This window comes from Myotis davidii, unplaced genomic scaffold (genome assembly GCF_000327345.1).
Source record: "Myotis davidii unplaced genomic scaffold, ASM32734v1 scaffold271, whole genome shotgun sequence".
In the NCBI taxonomy this organism is placed as follows: Eukaryota; Metazoa; Chordata; class Mammalia; order Chiroptera; family Vespertilionidae; genus Myotis; species Myotis davidii.
In genome coordinates this window covers 1,374,984-1,383,783 of record NW_006284839.1, presented here as the reverse complement: position 1 = coordinate 1,383,783, position 8,800 = coordinate 1,374,984, and positions in this window count along the sequence as shown.

The window sequence follows — 8,800 nt, the reverse complement described above, 5'->3', positions numbered from 1 at the left end:
AAAGTCTTCAAGTGAATTGTAATCAAATGATTGGGGGGCGGGGGTGGGAAGTGAGGAGCAGGGGAAGGGGGAGAAGAGGCCCTAGTGAAGGCAACGTTACCAAAACTGACCCCCTCTTGTCAGCTGCATCTGACTGCTGTAAGAAGCCTCATACACTTGGCAGGGAGCAGGATGTCACTTCCTAAAGATGGGGCATCAGTGAGGCCCCCACTTCACTACTGACCATAGGCATCACCTCTACTTTGCTGTAATCGCCCTCCCCAGCCTGGACCAAGGCTTCTTGAGAGGCCTCAGAACCCCTGCACCCCTAGAGAGCTCTTCAGGAGCTAGTCACCTGTGTGCGCCTGCACAGGCTCCCCCGGCACTCTCTCCTGCCCAGTGCTCCAAGAGCCACTGCCTTAAAAGTCTCTCAAACCCCAGCGTTCTCTCTGGAAACCACCCTGCTGGGCCTTCAGGAGGCTGTACCCCTGGCAGGCAGGGGCAGATGAAGTCCAGCAGTCACTGCGGGGCTTTGATTTGGGCTGAGATCTGAGATTCTGCTCTATTGCTGCTACGTAACGCAAGGTTGTGTGTGTGCACCATGCACACATCCATGTGCTCATGATGTGTCATCTAGATATTTTTTCCTTTGAGGATGTGTTTTTAATAGTTATTATTATTAAAAATTATTATTATTATTTTTTTGTTAATCCTCACTAGAGGATATTTTCTCCATTGCTTTTCAGAGAGAGTGGAAGAGAGGGAGTGAGAGGGAGCAAGCGAGAGAGAAACATCTATGTGAGAGAGACACATCGACTGGTTGCCTCCCACACTCATCCCAACTGGAGCAGGGAGCAAACTTGCAACCTAGGTGTGTGGCCTTGACTGGGAATTGAACCTGCAATGCTTTGGTGCAAGGGCCAATGATCTAACCACTGACCCACACCAGCCAGGGCTAGACATTATTATTTTAAGAAACAATTTATTTATTGATTTTTAGAAAGAGAGAGGAAGGGAGAGAGGGAGGGATGAGAGAGAGAGGGAGGGAGGGAGGGAGGGACATTGATTTGTTGTCCCACTTATGTATGCATTCATTGGCTGTTTGTTGTATGAGCCCTGACGGGGATTGAACCCACAGCCTTGGCATATTGGGATGACACTCTAATCAACTGAGCTACCCAGCCAGGATAAGAGATAATTTTTTAAAGCAATTTTAGGTTCACAGCAAAACTGAATAGACGGTACAGAGATTTTCCATATACCTACTTCCCCCCCCACACACCCATGACCTCCCCCATTATCAATATCCCAGGAGAGTGGCACATTCATTACAACTGATGAACCTACATTAGCACATCATTATCACCCAAAACCCCTAAGGTTTCGATGGCAGTAAGAATGCAAGCACTGGTTCAACACAGGAAAAGCGCATGGGGTTAAAAGCACAAGCTGCAGAGTATGCATTAAGAAACTGCCTGCCAGCCTGTACCTGGAAATAACAGGAAGAATTGCTGATACTTCCGAGTGTTTCATTTCTTAGGTTTAATTTCTAGAGCTAAGTTGATATTTCATCACAGTGATGAAGAAAATAATAACAAACACATAGCCCTCTATGAATAAACCCAGGATTTTTCCACTTGGAACACCTTCATCTCTGATGGACACTTAAATAGTTTCCATATCTTGGCTATCATGGATAATGCTGCAGTAAGCATGGGAGTGCGTATATCTCTTGCATATCCTGTTTTCATTTCCTTTGGATACATACCTAGAAGTGGAATTGCTGGATCCCATGATAGTTCTTTTAAGTTTTTGAGGAGCCTACGGACTGCTTTCCATAGTGGCCCAACCAATTTACATTCCCAGGAACAGTGCACAAAACTTCTCTTTACTCCATATCCACGTCAACACTTACCTCTCGTCTTCTTGATTATAACCATTCTAACAGGTGTGAGGTGCTATCTCATTGTGGTTTGAATTTGCATTTTCCTAATGATTAGCGAGGTTGAGCTTTTTTTTTTTTTTCATGTACTTGTTGGCCATTTGGATTTTTTTGGGGAAAAATATCTATTTAGTTCGTTTGCTTATATTTTAATGAGGTTGCTATTGTTTTGTTATTGAGTTGTATGGGTTCTATATCTATTCTGGATAATAACCCCTTATCTGAGTTTATCTTGTATAATAGTATTAATACATTTAATTTAGTGAGCACACCTGTGTGCAGGACATTGTATTGAGAATTTCTCCCATGTTGTTTTATTTAATTCTCTTCATAGTCCTATAAAATAGGTATTATTATATCAGATTTTGACGTAGGGACACTGACATTTGTTTGACTTACCCAAGATTATATAACAAAGAAGTGGTAAGAGTGGGGCTTGAACCCTGCTCCATTTGTTTCTAGAACCTACACATATAACCACTATCTTATGTTTTGGGAGGAGAAGTCTCTTCAGCTTTGAGGTCTCTATCCTGACGTGGGCATCCATTGCACACATTGCAGACTTCCATAAAATACTTCTAGTCTCAAAAAAACAAAACAAAACAAAACAAAACAAAACAAAACAAAACAAAACAAAACTTCCAAACTTGGAGGAGATTAAAAGTTCTCAGCGTTCCCTTTGTTACTACCGGTTTCCCTCAAGTATAACCGACAATCAGTAATCCTTCTTGGGTAGTGTGGCCAACTGACCATTCCTTCTTAGTATAACTGTAATTCACACTTCTGTCACAAGCCCCAAACCAACCACGGTCTTTTATCTCTGCCAACCTTATTGCTGAGCTGAACAGCTGATATAAGAATATACAATAGCTGACATATGTTATACTTTCAACAATAAAGAATTATTAAAAAAAATATACAAAAGCTCATAAAAATTTTTGCGTTTGACACATAGCTGTTCATAAGAGAGGACTAAGGCGAGAAAATTGTCTGTAATGGAATTTAGGGGGATCAAAGACACTTCAGTTTAACAGGATGAAGAATGTAATTCTGTAGGGAGATGGAGCAAGAGGTGGTGTAGTGAGAGATGGTTTTCTTGGTCCTAAGATCACAAGTATGATCAGGAGTTGATTTTAATTATTTTTTTGCGTTGGATTCACGTAAGATAGTTGGTTTGGAATTCTTGGTCAGGATGGTATTATATTTCACCTTTGGATCTCAGGATCCATATATTTTTTTAAAGACAAAATCACCAGTAATAATAACTCATATTTGTTTTGCTTTTACCCTTGACCGTCTTAGGCACTTTTTGGATCTTCTTTCATTTAATCCTCACAATCACCCTGTGAGGGAGGTGCTATCATTACCGCATTTTACAGACGACAAGAAGGAGGCCCAGGAAGGATAAATAACTTGCTCAAGGCTACAGAGCCAGAAAGTTTCAGAGCCTGGACTCTTAACCACTGTTTGATGTGCCTTCTAAATTCTTGTGGGGAAATTAAGAATGCTTATGCAATCCATTTTGTGTACAGAGTTTGTTAGGCAGTTTAGAATGCTTCTTGCTTACTTTTTATTTCTAACTAGAGGCCCAATGCATGAAATTTGAGCAAGCATAGGTCTTCCTTCCCCCAGCTGCTGGCAGTGTCTTCCCTCTGGCACCCTGGACCTAGGCTTCCCTTGCAGCCCCGGCTCCTCCTGTAAGGTTGCCTAAAAGAACATCTGGTCTCATTAGCATATTATGCTTTTATTAGTATAGACTAGAGGCCCGGTGCATGACATCTGTGCACTGAGGAGGAGGGGGTGTCCGTCAACCCAGCCTGTGCCCTCTCACAGTCCAAGACCCCTTGAGAGGATGTCTGCCTGCGGGGTTAGCACTGCAGCAGAGGTGGGAGAGGCTCCTGCCACTGCTGCTGCTCTCGCCATCTGTGAGCCCCGCTTCTGGCTGAGTGCAGCTCCTGCATTGAGCGTCTGCCCCCTGGTGGTCAGTGTGTGTCATAGCAACCGGTCATTCAGCTGTTTGGTTGATTTGCATATTAGGGTTTTATTATACCTTTTATTATAAAGGATAATAGGTTTCCCATTAGAATGCTCTTGGCTTCTGTCCCACCTTCACTCCTCTTCTAGGAAGATTGAATAAATTACCTGAGTGGAAGAGAAAAGGAAGCTGCATGGCCTTTCTTCTTTCTCTCATTTCCTCCTTAGGATGGAAACTGCCTACAGAGATGGCACATTTTTAATCTGTTCCTCCACGGGTAGGGCTGCCATGTGGGTGGGGGTGGGCAGGCCTTTGGTGGTCCAGTGATCCAGAGTGTATAAGTCTGCCTGTATATGGGGTTTGGTATGGAGACTCCTTGGTCCATCTAAGCCACAATCTCCAAATCAGCTTCACAAAGGGGATACTTTGGCCCCCTATTTGATTATTGGTCTTCTTTCTCAGTTGATCTAGAACTGAGATGGAGAAGAGGGTGTTATGCATCCTCACTGCCCCCTCTTCCAAGAGCTCTTGAGGGAAATAAAGGTATACAGGTAAGTATATCACATGAATTAAAGATTCTTGGTCTAACATCCAAAAAATCCATCCCCTTCCAAGATAACCAGTTCATCAGTTAAGCCAAAGAATGGAAACCTAGCAGGTACCTTGCTTACATGATTTCATTTAACTCCTGTAACATTCAGGTGTGGTGGGATTTATTATCCTGGTGTTATTCATAAGGAAACTGTATTTACTCACTCAATAGATACTGGGTGTGGCCCACAGTCCAGGCTTTGCTCCAGGAGGCTCAGCAAGGTAATGCGAATTGCTCGAGGTTGCATAGTTGGTCAGCGGTAGAACTAGAAAGTGAATGCAGGTCTGGCCATTGCCACAGATTAGGCATTCTTGGAGAGAAGGAAGAATGGAAACAGATACAAAAGTGATAATAAACAGGTACTGATCCCTGATTTTATACCAATGTGTAACTTTACACCATTCAGTGCTTTGTGCATTACCTCATTAAATCCTTGCGTCACCCTTGTCAAGCAGGTATCGTTTGTTCATTACATGCACAAAGAGCCTGAGGTTCAATAATGCTAAATTATTTTCCAAGGCCACAGAGTAAGTGGCAGAGTTCCAGTTGTAATCCAGGTTCTTCTCATGCCAAACCTTTAGCTCCTGAGAAGTACTGCCTTTGTTTTTCCAGAGTTTACAAAGGTAATTGAGAGATATAGCCTCTGATATGACATCAGAGCACCTTGAAACCATTAATTAACAAGTGTAGATAAACCTGGTGGGTGCTCATGGCTGTGCTGATGTGCAGTGGTAGGGGAGGCCAGAGGAAGAGGTGTAGGTGAGAAAGGGGTGGCAGAGTGATAGGTTCCCCCAGGCTTCATGGAGAAAAATTTTCAGCTACATTTCAGCTGATACATGCTTGAGGGTGGTGAAGAAAAATAATATAGCAAGTTTGAGAATTGGAGATAATTTTTGAAGGGCATGTTGTAAAAAATAAACAAAAGCCCACCCCTCTGAAAGTGAGAACTGCCATGACAAGGTGATGGGCTCCATCCAGGTCTTGAGGGTTTTGTTTGGGTGATCAATGTATTCAAGACTCTGAAGGCCCTGGATCTCCCCATGGCTTTCTGTTAACCGACCGATGGCAATGGGGAGTCATTTAATTTTCTGGACCTTAATATTCTTATCTCTAAAATGAGGAAGTAGAATATATGCCCTCCAGACTTCCTTCTAGCAATAATATTTTTTCTCCTCCCCTGCAGGGCAAGGAAGACTACCAGTCTTTCCCAGCATGTCTGGCACATAGATGATGGTCAATAAATTTTTGTTGAACTGAGTTAATTAAAGACAATTATACTAACTGTAAAACAGATTCCTCCACATAGTAGGCATGTCCCGTTTGCTGTAGTTTTGTTACTTATGTTTTATACTTCATCTCTCTTGCCTCTGAGCTATCAAACTTGTCATTTCCTTGTTGAGGAAACTTCTCCCCACAAACCACTTTGCTTCCCTCATTCTAAACTGCATCTAGAATGGGATCAATTACTGTGTGAATCCCTTGCATTCTTAATTATTCTTACATTGTCACCTAATTATCTAGTCCTTAGCTTCTGCGGAATCGGCTACATGCTCATTCTACATTTTTCATGCAACGGATGTGCGGAGAGTTTCATTTGCTTCTTTGGTAGCTGAACAAATATGTGTATGAGAATGTGAATAAAGCCACACGGTTGAAAGAGCGTCACCAAACGGCAGCATGCTTTAATTGCAGGCTCAGATTTTGAGGTTGATATTTAAAATTAAGTAAGTACAAGTAATAAGAATAACATTCCAAGGAAGAAAGATTCTCCCAATATCTGTTTCAAGCAGATATATTTAGTATTATGTAGATAAAACAACCATGTATTTGATGGAATTTTTCACTTTTCATCCACATGACTTAGCCCTGTGTAAGCAAAGCCTGAATCTGTCTGCTCAAAATTCCAACTTGAGCCGAAACCGGTTTGGCTCAGTGGATAGAGCATCGGCCTGTGGACTGAAAGGTCCCAGGTTCGATTCCGGTCAAGGGCATGTATCTGGATTGCGGGCACATCCCCAGTAGGAGATGTGCAGGAGGCAGCTGATCGATGTTTCTCTCTCATCGATGTTTCTAACTCTCTATCTCTCTCCCTTCCTCTCTGTAAAAAATCAATAAAATATATTTAAAAAAAAATTCCAACTTGAAGTAGATCACTTCCACCCAGGCTTCTGAGATTGAGTCAGAACCCTGGAATCCAGTTGACCTGGTTGTTTGGGCAGTATTGTGGCAGACACTCCTGGTTGGCCTCCTGACCTCCAGCCTCCTGTTATTTCTCACGAACAGAGCTCCAGTTGTGTGGAGGGCAGCAGTGTGCCCATTTAAGAGCACGCACCTTTCTAGCTTCCCTGGAAGTGAGAGTGGCCACAACCCAGATCTGACCAAAGAGATATAGATGTTTCCCGTGTGGGGCTTCCAGGAAAACCATTGTTTTCTTGATAAAAAAAGAAAAAAAAGAAAAAAAAAGGGATGAGTCCAATTGGCACATGCATTCTGCCCTTTACTCTTTTCCTTCTCTCTGCCTGGAGTATGGATACCATGTTGGAGGGGCGGCAGCCCAGCTTTTCAATTCTGAGGAAGAAAGTTAGGCACTAACCATGGCAGCGAAAGGAGTTAGAAGGAGCCAGGGATCTTGTTGGCTACCTTAACCAGCTGCCTCAGCCCTACCTCAAAATTCTGTCTTGAGAGAAAAAAACACCTCTGTTTGGTGAAGCTCTGTGGCCAGTTAGTTTCAGCCAAGTGAAATCCTAACTGATACAAATGTAAAATAAAGAAAAATATGAAAGTATTAGGCTTCAAGAAAAACTACATATCCTGAAGAAATTGGCAATCAGATGCACCAGGCCATAAATATATTTTGCTGAACTTTGATCTATCCATATCTTGTCAGTGATTGCTTGAATCTTTTCCCTCCTCTTTTCTCTCCTTTCCGCTCTCCCTCCCTCCCTCTTTCTCTCCCTCCCTTTCTTTTTCCTTCCTTCCCCTCTTCCTTCCTTCCTTTTTCCTTATTTATTTTGCTTCTTCCTTCCCTTTTACTAGTAAAACAGATTTTGTTGAGCAGCTCCTATGCTATCTATGTGCTGGAGATAAAATGGTGAGCAAAACAGGCATGATTTCTGCCCTCAAATAACCATGCAAGTATATAATTATAAAACAATACAAATACAGTGAAAAGAAATATAAGGAAGAATGTGAACATAAAAATGAAAAAAACAAACAGATCTGGTCTGGGGAGGTTTGTCTGAGGAGCTGAGTTCTGAGCTAAGACTGGAAGGATGACCAGGAATTTTTTAAAAATATATATTTTATTGATTTTTTACAGAGAGGAAGGGAGAGGGATAGAGAGTTAGAAACATCAATGAGAGAGAAACATCGATCAGCTGCCCCCTGCATACTCCCCACCGGGGTTGTGTCCACAACCAAGGTATATGCCCTTGACCGGCATCGAACCTGGGACCTTTGAGTCTGCAGGCTGACACTCTATCCACTGAGTCAAACTGGTTAGGGCAGAACAGGAATTTTTTAAAAAATATATTTTTATTGATTTCAGAGAAGAAGGGAAAGGGAGAGAGAGATAGAAAATCACTGAAGAGAGAGAATCATTGATCAGCTCTCTCCTGCACACCGCACACTGGGGACTGAGCCCGCAACCCGGACATGTGCCCTGACCCGGAATCGAACCATGACATCCTGATTCATAGATTGACGCTCTACCACTGATGAACTGGCCAAGATGACAGGAATTTATTAGGCAAAGCGGGTAGATGGAGTGAGAAGAAGAAACAGCGTGTGTAAAGGCCCCAAAGCTGTAGAGAGCATGCACTTTTGAGGAACTGAAAGTAGTCACCTGTGACTAAAATACTGAGAATAAAGACTAGCACACAAGTAGGCTGGAGAGATAAATGGGCCAGATGCTGTAGAGAGCTGTAGTCGGTTTATATTAAGGGTTTGGGTCTTCATTCTCAAAGTTGTTGAAGATCCTAAATCTTAAGTAACGACCTAGCCATATTTCCGTTTAAAAACCCAAATGCCATTCTATCCTGGGGTCTCCTTGTCTCCAGCATCTGTCCTCTCCAGTGATCCCTAAATGGGAAACCAGAGAAGTCTTCTTCAATCACTGCTGTATCATGTCACCCTCTCCTCCACATACACACAAACTTTAGCTAGTTCTAAAAATGTAAACTATGCATGTGGCCAACTCAGCTGTAGCTAAGAACTAGGAAATCAGAAGACTATGTAAGAATAATTAAGAATGCAAGGGATTCATAAACTGCATAGGAGATACGAGGCTTGAGTTGGAATACCAGATAGAATA